The 14,679-nt window shown below is 45.3% G+C and overlaps 1 long non-coding RNA gene across 1 annotated transcript; it reads right to left on the bottom strand.

Annotated features, from left to right (window-relative positions):
* Positions 1–7,792: 7,792 nt before the first annotated feature.
* Positions 7,793–13,643, bottom strand: LOC125759602 (uncharacterized). The gene is made up of 3 exons (XR_007417230.1): positions 13,489–13,643; positions 9,899–10,100; positions 7,793–7,895 (listed from the first exon to the last, which is right to left on the bottom strand). It is a non-coding gene; the product is annotated as an uncharacterized LOC125759602 (long non-coding RNA).
* Positions 13,644–14,679: the final 1,036 nt, after the last annotated feature.

Raw genomic sequence — 14,679 nt, 5'->3', positions numbered from 1 at the left:
TAGCGCTGTGTGTGCGTCTTCTATTGCCGAGTGAGAAAGGCAGACTGTCCCCACACGCACCTGTACTTCCTTCACCGCTTGCTACAACCGAAAGAAGTAATTAGCACGAGAAATTGGCCGGGCACAGCTGGTTTACAACACGAAGCGCATGCGGCGAAACGCGCTTTGGGCGGTTGGCTCGCGACGCCCTCACGCGGAGCGCGCCGTCGTGACTGTATAGAAAAAGTTCCAATGTACACCCGGCGGCTGCTCAGGCTGTAAGGGAAGGAGCGAGCGCGCGCCTCTAGACCGGCCGTGGTCATGTAAAGCATTATTTACTCGGCTCCGGGAGCCTCGCGGCCGTTTAATCAAATGGATGTATATTAAAACTGGTATGGCTAACATATAGAAGAGGTGGTGACATGAAAATCATGATATGGGTGTAATGTTCGGCATGACAAACCTGCCATACTCATGGTGCGCACGCGGCCATTTCGCTAGCTTGAGGTGTACCAAATTTGGTATTGCATGACGTGACTGCATGGCGAACATAAATGACAGGTGGTAACATGATAATCATGACTTGTATGTCATGTAGGGCATGATTTACGTACCACACTTCTGGCGTGCTCGCGGCCGGTTCGCTTGCTTGACATACACCAAAACTGGTATTGCGTGACGTGACTGTATCATAATAATAATAATAATATCTGGGGTTTTACGTCCCAAAACCACGATATGATTATGAGAGACGCCGTAGTGGAGGGCTCCGGAAATTTCGACCATCTGGTGTTCTTTAACGTGCACCTAAATCTAAGTACACGGGCCTCTACCATTTCGCCTCCATCGAAATGCGACCGCCGCGGCCGGGATCGAACCCGCGACCTTCGGGTCAGCAGCCGAGCACCGTAACCGCTATACCACCGCGGCGGACTGTGACTGTATCACGAACATATATGACAGGTGGTAACATGAAAATCATGTCATGCATGTCATGTACGGGATGATTTACATGGCACTCTATTGGTGCGCTTACGGCTGTTTTGTTAAATGGATATTTACCAATTTACCAAAATTCGTATAGCATGAAATCAGTGCGTGACGAATATAAATGACAGGTTATGCATTATACGGACCAGAATATACGTTTCATTAGCATGGTATATACCATATTGTAAATTCCCGCATGCATGCATGACACACATGCGATATATGGTACACTATATGTCATGACATAAATGACTTCATTTGCATCAAAGACAAACAAGGCGATGTATGCAGCTCTTTGCTGCCTGCTTCGCATTACATCGATTCCCACAGTGCTTGGGATCTGCCGGAACAGCCAAAAGAGAACCGAATCCGCAGGACATGCAAAAATTGTTCGACAACGCTACTCATCTAAGCACCAGCCCGCACATTCCGCGCCGTCGAGCACATATGCCAGACCGGTCCTCTTTACCCGATGCAAAGGTCTATAGGCACGGCTGATCTCGCAAGGACACACCCCTCTAACACGACGTCCAAGTGTTCGCAAAGGTTGTTTCGCTAATAATGTGCCATTGTTTGTTGGCACTATAATCGCGTACATGTAGATACAAAACTTGAATTGCTGCTTATAGACATTACGACAGGCCGCAAGATCAAAGGCCTGTGCCTTGCCGAGTAACACTCGCCCAACAGAAGTCTTACGTCTCGTTCTATCGCAGGACAAGCTTTGCCGTGTAAGCAGCCTGGAGCACTTGTACCTGCTGTCAGGTGCGCCACTTCCAGACAAGGACGTCGTGACGCCAATTTTGGCCAAGGACTACGGGGAGCCAGTTTCGGACAAGGACGTCGTAGTGTCCCTGCTTGCACTCAGTAGTAGGCTACCTCGCCTGTCGTTTGTGCACGTCCACTACCGAAGTGTTGAGGCCGGCGGCCGCAATTGGCGGATGACGTGGATGCGGCGGGCTGCAGACCACCCGCAAGACGACTATGCTCTGTCTGAAAACGGTCCCTGCTTCCAGGGTTGCTCAACAGCGACATTTATCGGACTCGCGAAGCCGCTGAACAGGGACTTCGAGCGGTTTCTTTAGTTTAAGGCATGGCTATATTGACAAAAGCCTCCTACCTAGTCAGATATGCTGAATTATATGGCGTCATCTGCCTTTCCTCTTTGCTCAACTTCTGTATCTGTACATTAACGAGCACATGCACAGGCTATTTACTGTTTACTTTCCATCTTCTCTCGCCAAAACCAGAAACCCAAGGCAGGCTATCTTGAGAAAGACGACATCGCTTCATTTTTTTTCATCCATTGTGAAACAGACTCTACCAATGGTAAGGGGGGAGGGCACTGCGTTAAAACTTTGTCTCCTCTGACGGGGATCCCAGCGCGCGCTTATGCGCGCATACGCCCGCAGGGATAGCTCAGCACTGTAACCCCCGTATTCACGAACCTAACTTAACCTTATCCTTATGACTTAAGTCGCCCTTAACCATAAGTCCGCCCTTAACGCGCTTCAAGAACGAACATTGTACTTATCGCAGAACTTTCCTCGTACTTATCGCCGTCATAAGTAAGGCTCGGTTAAGGTAGCCTATGACCTACCTTAAGGCTTCCTTGTAGACACACAACATGGCGGGGGACAACTATGCGCAGTTCGTTGATTATATGTGGACCGTAATAAAAAATATTGAACGGCACAGCGTATGCATACGCGTACCCGCCGCGGCGAATCCTCAGTGGAACCCGATGGAGACCTAAGATAGGCACGAATTTCTGTGTCGCTTCCGCTTTAGAAAAAGTGCCGTGAAGAAGTTGCTCGCAGTGCTGCCTCTGCAGGAAAATACCGATGGTGGTGGTGGTAAACATTGTATTCAAGAAACTCACAAGATAACACACACACGCACAGAGTACACTGTTTACGAAGTTCGTTCACGTTCATGGCCCGAAAGGAAGTCAACAACGCAGTACCTCACGGTAATTTTGACGAGATCCGTCAAGACGCCGCGACATGGCCGCGATGCCGCACTCTTCGTCGTTTCATAATGGTTTCCTGGTGCGTCGTTTCATAATGAACGCAATTTAAGAAGGCAAGACTCTAAACCGCTCAACCAATTGCATAAATCAAGTGAAGTAAAAAAAGTGAGAGATAACAATAAACGCTGAAGCGAGCACGAAAATACCATCAACGAACAAAGCAAAAACAAACATCAGAAGACGTCGAAATAGCAATCGTGCTCTCGCGGCCCGACTGTGTCGACGGGGGTTCAACAAATATGGCCAGACAAAGAATGCGGATTTCACCAAAAGCGGGCGGTGCCTTAGCAAACATTTTTGGTGTTTAGGCATGGGTGCTTTTGTGGATACCATTATTGGTTTCTTGCAATGAAACTAATTTATTGTTGCTCGAAGTTGCTCGAGTTAAGGACGCCTTTCATAAGGCGCACTTATGGCAAGATAAGGCAGGTTTTTGAAACTCACCTTATCCTTTTCTTATACTTTTCTCTTCCTTTCGTAAGTAGCCTTACCGCGATAAGTTAAGGTCGGTTCGTGAATACGCCGGTAAGTGGTTTCATGTATCCAAAGCCCCCTGAACGTTTTCACCCCTTCTAATCGGATTGCATATTTGGGGGAAACGGCACTGTTATTCATTCTGGATGTTATGCGAAAGCCAGCTCTTATGCTGGTATTTACGATGACACATGCATGACGAGCCGAAGCGTTTAAGATAAGATACTGCCACTGCGGAGGAGCGTGTCTGCTGCTGTCCTTGAACTGTTACTTTTTTGATCGGCAATAAACAGCAATATGTTTACTTAATGCCTTGACTGGTCTATTTATTCACTTCCACCGCATTGTTGCACTGTGAACTGCTTTCAAGTCCCATTGGGTAATCCACCGCTACATCTGTGTATATACAGTAAACCACTTTACACCCTTAAGGGGGTTTTGCCGTGTCTATAACTAACACCCTTACACCCTAGAAAAAGGGTGTTTTCACGTATCAAGACACCCATACCATAGGGCGTTTCCAATTGCCTAAACACCCTTATCACTGAAAAATGTGAAAAATAAAATCTACCAGTCAGGGAACACGCAATTACAGATGACATCAGCATAGAAGTTGCACGCATTCGTCAAACCATACACGCAACAGAACGTATTGTAAAATACCACATGGACGGAACGCTCGTGCTACACAGCCTTACACTGACCATCTGGCATACACTGTAAACCACTTTGCACCCTTAAGGGTGTATCAAGCAAGCAAAACACCCTTTTGCCTAACGAAAATTTGCAAAAATTAGGGTGTAAGGGTGTTTTCCTTATCTTAAGACGCCGTTCAGTGCCGGTGGAGATATTCCTGTTCCGTATAAATGAACATTAAACATTAAGAGAATAGACGTAAATTTATGGTACGCTTCCAGATAGCCCTCAAAGAGAAATATCCCTTAATCTAAACTCGACTGAGATCGAACGGCATTTTAATGAGAGAGTCCCGGTTACCATCTGCCACGCTGTGGTACACTGTAAGCAATAAAAAAAAGCCGAGATGGGAGTAAATGGACTTGTCCTCTAGCGCACGCCCCAATGTGGGTTTTATATACTCCGTCCAGGGGAGTAAAAAATTTACCCCCCTTAAGGCCGGAGGTTTTGGATGGACTGAGGGGAGTATTTGTTTACATCCATAGGGGAGCTTTTCCAGGTAAGTATATGAGTAAATTTTTATAGCCATCGAAAAAAAAATGCTTTTCGCTGTCGCACCGTGCGCCCGAGAATCTTTGAATAAATTAGCATCGAAACACGCAAACTCGATCACACGTACACAAACATGCACACAACATTCGCAAAGTAATACAACACACACTGACAACCGCTCGCCACCCGCGCTTTTTAGGGGCGAAGCTCCTTATAGCGGCACCCGTTCGTCCCTCGTAGCTTCGTATGTAACCAGTCTTACGCTTTGACCTGCAAGGTGGTGCCGGTGGGAGATTTTTCCTGTGCGTTGTTGAACAATAAAAAATTCGCAGCGTTAGCTAAAAGCCGACTTCTTCTTTCTCTCATTCCCATTAGCAGCCATTCTTTACCTCCAAGGTAGTGCCTGGTGAGATTTCTCCTGTGCGTGATTAAACAATAAAAATTTTGTTCAAAACTCCGTTGATTGATGAAATAAACCAACAAAAGACGCCAGATGTTTTGTAAAAGCAAAACCAAAGAACGCCAGATGTTTCTAAAGCAAAACGAAAAGACGCCAGCTGCTTAACGAAAGACGCCAGATGTTTTCTAAGCAATGGTTTTCTAAACAATGAAAATTCACAGCGTACATGTAAAATTAAAGTGCGCTGCAAGTCGTCATAACTCATCGAACCTTTAGTATAAACGCGCCCGATCTCACGTCGGTGATGATGTACTGGGCAGAATTCACGGAAGATTCACGGTTTACCGATGAACCTCCGCAGCTTCGCCCACTCATCATCATTCACTCCGTGGATATGCTGTGATTTTTTTCTTTCTTTATTGCCTATGTACATACATACAGCAGTGAAAACAAATATATACCATACAAAGAACAAAAAATAAAAATAAAAATATAATAATAAAAAAGTACAGTTTGCAAGCTTCTTAAAATTGCTTCATCTGTAGAAAGCTTTCTACTTGATGAAGCCAATCCGGTACATCTTCCTGGACCGTTTGTGTTTCCACAAATGAACATATAGACTCGAAAAAGTATTGTCGAACCGGACGTGCATGAATATCAGCATGGCGCACCGCCATTCTTGACTGCCATATACTGTGCAGGCCCAGTAACATGACTAGATCGAATGGTACCCCTTCCTCATTTTCAACCGGGAGAAATCTGATGCCGTAGGCGTCTAGGGGCAAACCCGCGCTTCACAACCAAACTTTGGTCACCGCGTATATAGAGGCACCACATCTTGACCTCCAATGTAGCTCAGATGGGACACTATTTTCCGTGTAATTAATCAACAAATATTCATGGCGTACGTGTAGATTTGCGGTGGGCTTATAGACACCACTCAGGCACACCTATCTTTTACTATAAACCCGCCTAACATTCAACGCCTTTTTAATTAGCGAATTTTGATTATCAGCTGGCACTCTGTCACATGTGATGTATCCGCCTGAGCAGTACTGTGCGTGAGTCTGTAAAATGCACGTAATCGTACACGAACCACGAGCGGCCGTGCACGAACGCTTCAGCGGCACACATTCACCAGCAACATCGGCGAAGAACCGCGTCGCCCCACCGGTATACCGCGCTGTGGCCGACGGCGTCGCTAGGCCTCTCCCAGGAGTATGGCACGGCTATACGATGAACGACAGCTCGCGATCACAAAATGCTTGCTGCTGTACAGTTTTCGTCGCCGTTATTTTACACACACACACTGCCGCTATCCGAGTCCGCTATCCGCGTTGAGCTACGGAGCGATGCACTTACAACGAACGAGACGGCTCGCAGTCGCGGTTCCTGTTGCTTGCAGTGCATCGGCGGTCGCATGTTGGTTCAATCTGTCTCGTATCGGCGCTCGCCTTCTCGCTAGACGTTTGACAGCGGTGGTTGCATGGCACAAAAGAGACAATTTAAACTTATTCATTACAGCAGCTTTTATTTTCTGTGAAACATATTCTTTGCTTCACCGGTGGCCGGTGCGAGCTCGTAGAACTCACCACAGCGACCGGTGTGGCGGTGCGAGTTCGCTACGCCGCCGGCTTGGTACTGACGACGTAGCGAAGTCTTCTTACCGCTTAGAAGTTGCAGCCGGTGAAACATCGGTTCGGTGACACTCCGAGAGGCAAGCTTTGCCGGTGGTCGGGGCGAGCGCGTCGCCGGCGCAGCTCCAGCACCGGCCGCCGGCCGTTTTGATGGCGACGACGTATAGAAGCCTACTTTTTACTGCTTCGAAGTTTAAGCCGGTGAAACTCCAGAAACAACCCGCTGACGATCGCAACAGCTTACTTTTGTTACCGATGAAATCATTCTTCGCACTTCTTCGTAACTCGGCACGTTGAAGCGAGGTATCCGTGGCGTGTCGGAGGCTTGCACACACATACTACATGGGCATTGCCGCTTGACGGGAGAATAAACACGGGACAGCCAGCTCGATGTGTTTGCGGTCGGACGCTGGCGCGAGTTGAACTTGTCTCTCACCAGAACGGTTCAGTGGAGAAAATACTCCTACACGTCTACACAAATCAACTGGCCGTTGCAAATCCTCGTTGCACTGATAATTTCGTTGTCTCTCAACAAATGCTCGCACGGAGACCCACACAAGGCACTGGAGCTTCACACCGGCGTGCTAAACAGATGCCCGTACACAAACGCACATTCACACACGCACGCACGTCACGACCAAAAAGGATTGTTAAAACTCCCACAGGGAGTTTCTAACCACGTGACACGCACGTCACGACCGAAAATATTTTTTAAACCTCCCATCCCAGTCAAAAATTCACCAGGCCGTGTCTGGTGTGTTTTTCCCGTTCCCACCAGAGCGGGAATTCAGACACGGTTTCTGGCGGGTGTCCCCGGTCTGGTGTATACGACCGGTTTTTGGTGTGAACCGGACTAGTGTGTTTTTGCAAGAACCGGGCTGGCGTGTTTTGTTGAGACCCGCACTGGCGTGTTTTGGCAATAACCGGGCTGGTGTGTTTTTGCACGACGGGTCCAGGTGTAATTGCCTTTCCTTAAATGCATTGTGAATGAAAACATGCATGTTTACATGGCCACGGGCGAAAACATAAGCCTTACACAGTAGTTTGTAAATGAAAATGACTTCTCTGTTTATTTTTGCTACCATTGCCTCAACTTGGTCGTCTTCTGGGACAGCCAAAAGCCTGGTGTTCTGGGCGGCCTGTTTCGCTTCCTCTTTCGAAAGGCTTTGGGCAGCACTGTAGTGCCTGGAAGAGACTGCAAGAAGAATTCATTACAGGATTTCCCTAATTTGATGATTTAAGTTCACTACGGTTGTTGCAGATCTGTGCTCTGCCTTTTTAGGCAAAGAAAAATGACGGAACACAGATCCATTTTCGTTCATTGAGAAATGCCTATCGATGAACTATGGTAGCTGATTAAGACCCACTTAGGTAACACTAGCAGAAAATATACGTTTGCTACGTGCTCTTCATACGTCTGCTACGCGCTCTTCAGTAAATAACCTGCTACGCGCTCGTCATACAGCCTAACATACAAACTGAGCGGCTAATTTTTAAATGTAGGACAACCATTGCAACAAATTTTCACCATGATTACTTACAAAGCTGGAATGCTCAGGTTTAATGCTTTTATTGAACTTCGAGAAGGCTCGCACGCCACGAATGCCGGTACCATGACAGATAATAATACAGTTCAGGTTTCCCTTCCTCAAAAAATTCCGGACAAAGAAGAACATGCAACAGATTCCATCAAGATTTGAACTATATCAAATTATTTTAATGTGGGGATACTTGCAAAAGCAAGCAGACAACCTTCACGGATTCGCACAAGCACACGGAGACAAGGAAGAGATACGCAACGACGAGCGCAATCTAACAACTGGTTTATTTTTTCGAAAGCCTTCACTTGGCACCCCTCCGATCTGCGCGATCTGGCCTAAAAATCTCGTCAAAGCGCACATGGCACAGCTCGTGATCAGATGCCTTATCATACAGATGACAACAGCAAAATTTCTTTCTCAAGCAAAGACACAGAAAGGTGGATAACACGTTTTTCTTTTTGCTTGTCAATCTAAAAGGCCTCCACTATCTTCCCCGAAGTTTGATTGCGTTGCCTGTATTCAATGGTGGTGCTACTAAACAAGGCTTGCATGCGCACTCATTGCAATGCAACGCTAAACGTGTCTTACGGCGACCTTTCAGACTCGACATATGTTCCCTTAGCCTCGTGTTTGTACATCTGCCAGTCTGCCCTACATACACGAGCACACGTCAAAAGAATATTGTACACTACATTGTTTGCACATTTAACAAACTGGTGCTTGTGTTTAACACCACAGCAGTCTTCCTGTACACTTTTCAGTTTCTCACATTTATGGTCAACCAAAGCACACACACCTCCGATTTTGTTCTTGGCCAAAAAACACCACCTTAACTTTGTAATTTCCAGCTACCTTTTTTATTCTGTGAGATAGCCCGTGTACGTAAGAATCACTACTAGTTTGTTAAATGTGCACCAAGAAGCAGCAGTTTGTTAAATGTGTAGACAATATAGTGTATAATATTTCTTTGACGTGTGGTCATGTGTTCGTAGGGCAGACTGGCAGGTGTATAAACACAAGACTAAGGAACATATGTCGAGTCTGAAAGGCCGCCGTAACACGTATTTAGCGCTGCATTGCAATGAGTGCGCATGCACCCCATGTTTTAGTAGCACCGTCATTGAATACAGGCATCGCAATCAAACTTCGAGGGAGAAAGTGAGGCCTTTTACGTTGACAAGCAAAAAGAAAAGTGTGTTAGCCAGCCCTCTGTTGCCTTGTTTGAGAAAGAAACTTTGCTGTCGTCATGTGTACGTTAAGGCACGTGATCACGAGCTGTTCCATGTGCGCTTTTGACGAGTTTTTTTTTACTAGATCGCACCGATCGGAGGATTGTTAAGCGAAGATTTGTGAAAAAATAAACCAGTTGTTAGATTGCGCTCGTTGTTGTGTATTTCTTCTTTGTCTCCGTGTGCTTGCGCGAATCTGTGAAGATGAATATGTTCCAATTGGGCCGACTTGCAGTATTGCTTGAAGTAGACAAGCATTTCACCATTTCAACCATTAGGCATGTACATTCTGTGACTGGAAATATAACTTGCAGCTGTGCTCAGAAATAGGGCACTGAAGTCGCCGAACTGGTACCAGGTTATTAAACGACATGCATGCATGACAGAAAACATGCACGCTACTGAAATGCGCAAGCTTTCTCGCTGACCTCTCTATGCTCCCACTTTATGTGGGGACAATGGCTGATGTGCAGGCTTCTGGCCGCCTGCTGCTGCAAAACAGTTCGTTCCCGTGAAGCTCCTATGCGCGTGGGCATCTGTCCACCATATTGCGATGGTGGACCGCTGAACCAAATGGAAGTCCTTTCTCGAGGCGGCCCTTGAGAGCGTCCCACTGTTAGGCAGGTCAACCTGCACAGATACAAACAAAAAATTATTTCTTTAGCAAACAGCACTGTTTAATTCATCCCAACGACAATAACAACGATCTGAATTTCAAAAGTCTCAACTACACATTGAACTGAAACACATATAGAGAACCCTGCTGATACATTTTTGAAGGGACTGAAGGATGTAATGGGATTCCCAATATATTGGACCCTATGAAAGCTATGCTGGGACCAGCGGAAAACGATGTACCAGCCAGGAAAATGCAGCGAGGAACATAACAGTGGGGCTCTACTGTGCCAAGTGCAAGCTTGAAAATAATATTGAAACTACCTCTATGTCAACATGGAAGTAGTAAATGATAACAGTGGAGCATTAGCCACATTATTATTTTTTAGAATAACAGAGAGCGGAGCTAGTTGGTAAGTATTCATTCTAAAAAGACAGAACAGTTCAAATGCCTTGACAGTTACTTCCACGTAGACCCCCACGCGTGCCAGATTGATAGGTTCGCCTGTTGCATGAGCATGCGCAGATATGTTTTCGTGCCTTCTTTCTTTTCCGCTGTTGCGCGTCTCTTCAGTTGTTAGTCGGCGTTTGTGGTGTCCTGACTTCTTTCTTGTGTCCGTCTTTGCACGCCCTGTCTTTTTAGAATGAATTATTATTTGTTCTCCTAAATCGTAGAATTTTCTAAGTTTCACTTGCATTAGCCACATAGTTATTTATTCCCCTAAGTCGTATAATTTCTTATGTTTCACTTGCATATTCTCCCAGGTTTCAGCTCTATTATAATTGACCAGTTAACAATGCCTTGCGAGGTACACCTTATAAATTATCACACTGCACATTTCAGTGTTCGGTGAACACTGAATGCAACATACATATTAGTCAACAGCTAAAATATGCAGTGCCATTACGTATATATATTCTCAGATTTTTGTGCTACAAGTGCTGCGAGAAAATTATTTTCAAAATTGCTTGTGCAATTGAAAGTTGTCAAATAGTACATAAATGATAAAAACTGCAATGTGATGCACTCAGTATCGTTAAAGGCCTCGCCATTTCTTAGCCAGCTTTTAAACAGGAAAAAAATGCTTTTCTTTTGCTAAGAAGTGAGAATCGGTCTCAGAATTGCTATCTAAAAAGTAATTGGGAAAGAGTTAAAGTTTGAAAAACACAAGTACAGCTTTCATAATTGGCAAAATACACGAAAGAAAACATGATGGACTGTGTTCACTGGCCCAGCAAGGGATTTACAGGGGCTGCTTGGAGGTTCGAAGGCCACCACCTGAAAATTTTTGATGCCTGTTGTATGTACTAACTGCACGTCTTCAAAATTGAGCAATGTCCATCTAAGAATGCGTAAATAGTATAATCTCTTGTGGCAAACAGTAGCTTCATTCTCATTCGGTACCCATTGCCGGCATACATTCACAAAGAGAAATCACCATGATGAGTGTGTCAATAGCAACAATGCGGTTTGTCTGCATCGGTTGCGTCGAGCAGTAATTTCATTTCGACTCCTTGTAACGTTCACGCTATGTCACAAGCGTGGCAGAAGCTGCTGTGGATTAAGAAATATTTCCGGGTGCCGTGCTGCAGCTGCACTTTGAATGTGCCCTCACACACACAATGCCCTCATTCCAGCAAGTGCTGATCAGTTACCGAATGAGTATCAAAGCCTCTGCACAGACTTTAGGCTACAATTCCGCATTGTATCGCTTCATGACCACGGTGAATGATGACTACAGTGGCAACACAATCTAGCTTGTGTTGACCCAGATCGCCGCACGCACTGCGAATGCAGTAGCTCACATGATGTTCCTTTTGAATAGAAAGATAAGCCATCCTCGAAAAGTAAGTTCAGCTTCTGAAAGCTGAAGTATACCTTTCGTTAAAGGCTGGGCACAGATTATCAGCATAACTCACGCAGCACTAGCGAGCAAAGGTAACTACCAGCACCTCCTACAATTTTTTTTTGCATTGTTGTCGCTCTTGCCACAGCAGCATTATTTTTTAGGGTTTTGTCGAGACAACGTGATTATCAGGCCACATGCAGACTGACTGTGCAAGAACTGGCAATTAACATACTCTGCACCCACACATTCATTGTTGCTTGGTTAGGTAAGCTGAAACTCGGCACAAGACTAGTTATTGCAAAAGAAACAAGACGCAAACACATCCTATGTCTTCGCGCGCAGCTATTTACCGACTAATTCAAGTCCACATCTTGTTACTAGCTCAAAGAAAACAACCAACAGCGCGAACCACAAGGCAAAAGCATAGATATGGACTTAGCACTGACATACTTGCACTGTAAACGTAGTCCGAACAGAACAGCACTTAGTTCATTTCTGTCCTGTCATCCTGTGGTTCATGCTGTTTCTCATTTCTTATGGACATGTACAGACTGGCCCAAATAAGCACTCTTGTTACTAGTTATTATCATGATAGGCTACGCACCTATAATACTCCTTGTGGATCCTTGATTATCTTAGCTGTTCATCCGTGCTGAACGAACACTGCGACATGTCAGCATCAGATGCAGAAGGCAGTGTGACTGCTAAGGCTGCAGGACCAGAAGAGGCAGCACAGCACATTTAGTTGGTCTGGCTGCAGGATATGAGGTGGCAGCAGACTCAGTAGCAGGCGCAGTTGTTGCTGCCGTAGCAACACTGTGCTGAACCTGTTCATGGAGCAAAATCAACGAATACTAAACTGTTAGAATTCAGGCTCCACCGTTTAGTAAGTTAGAAAAGTTATTATTGTACCTGTAAATGTAAGAATGCAAAGAAAATATTTTGCAACGTCAGCAACTGTTCAGAAAATAATGATGCCAATGTTTGCTCAGTGTTGCACCTATGTTCCAAACATTTGTTTAGATTCTGTAGATGCCGTGGATACACTGTAGCTTTCTGCTTGCGCCATGCCAGGACTTCGACACAGTGAATTTGGTAAGGTGCAATATGTTACTCCGCAATTCAATCACGAACTTCAGTGTTTAGTCGCAACGGCCTCCCGACGATTTCCATCTGTCCCACTGTTGGACCAGCTGAGCGGCTCAAAAGCGTCACCTAGCTTTTATTTATTTTTTGGCGCCAGTGCGCCTTACGGCATAAATGAAAAAAAAAAATACAACTCGGTTGCCCATGAAATGCGGGAGCGGTCTATGATTCACATATGCATTTGTAATCAACGTCTATCGACACTGTAGATGAGTACAGTGTGAGGTTCTGATATTTAAAGAGTGCATTAGAAAGTGTAGTCGGCATTTGGGGAAATGAGATACATTCACTGCGTCACTCGCACCATATCATATATGTAACGAACGTTAAGTGCCTACTAGCCTTCGTTGGTACCATAACTACAGGTTGGAATAATACTTAGAGCGAAAAAAGAAAGCAGTACACACCTCCAATCTCGTTTGGTGAAGGCTCTAATGATGGGAATAACTGTTCATCCCACAATGGAAGGCTCGAACAGGCCGTGTCATGCAGAAACGCCTCCTCAGGAGTCTCCTTTTCAACGAAGTGGCAAGTGGCCTGCATGGGTATTCAGAAAATGGCTTAGCTCTGCTCCCACACAGTTTCTGCAAAGCAACCTAAGTAATTTATTAGGATTTTCTTATTTTGTATCTGTTTACTATCTCACCCTACCAACAATGCTTAAAAACACTTGGAGAACGCTTGACTTTCGCCTTCAAGTCTTGGACGCCACAGCGTAATCGGGCAATGTTCGCATCGCGCTCTCGTTCCCTAACCATGATTCCCTTCTTGGCGGCCATCTCAACCATGCCACTTTCAATGAACTCTGAAATTAATATGAGGTTTCAGTAGTCAAATGTGAGTACTTTAAAGAATCATTCAGCATGGCAACAATACAGCCTCAAAGTGGCATGGCACCTGCTGTGAAAGCCGTAAAATTTCTTTCTCAACTGGGATGCGCCACTGTGATCTTAATGTTTCGGAAAATTTGGAAATGATGACAGCATCTGAAAATTAGGTGTGCATGATCAGTGACACAAGAAGCACATGAAGGGGGGTGGTGTCAAGACATGGAGAAGCCTGCACACTTGAGCTGGCAACACTTCACTAGTAGACGATAACTGCTAATTAAAAAATGCTTAAAAGTTTGTATTCACACGGATGAAATATTGTGTCAGTGGCACAGGTTTTCCTTATTTTTGCCATTCTTGGCTGGCACCATCCACATGGGTCCAGATACAGAAGACAAAAACATCACTCCATGCTTCCCATTCATGGCGCACAAATGTGACTGATTTTGAAGAAAAGCAATCCTGTTGTGCAGGACATGAAAGGCATCAAGTTGTGAAGGCGAATGCAAGACGTTATGAGACTGCCAGGCGTGTGCCAAAGTGCATTTTAGAGCCCCCTGAAAAAGAGGGCACCTGGTGTCACGACATGTAATTGCGCTAGCACATACCTTTATGCTCATGTGTTTCCATGTCTTTTTACGCTTGTGTGCAAAGTGTTTGTCCTTACTTAAAATCTAAGGAAGCTGCAGGAAACTGCTGAGAAAATGTATATGTGAAGCAAGGCCCTACTGCCACGTTCATGTAGACACAGTTTATAGTTAAAATGCC

This window comes from Rhipicephalus sanguineus, chromosome 8, assembly GCF_013339695.2.
Source record: "Rhipicephalus sanguineus isolate Rsan-2018 chromosome 8, BIME_Rsan_1.4, whole genome shotgun sequence".
Lineage (NCBI taxonomy): Eukaryota > Metazoa > Arthropoda > Arachnida > Ixodida > Ixodidae > Rhipicephalus > Rhipicephalus sanguineus.
This window is presented reverse-complemented; position numbering and strand designations above follow the sequence as displayed.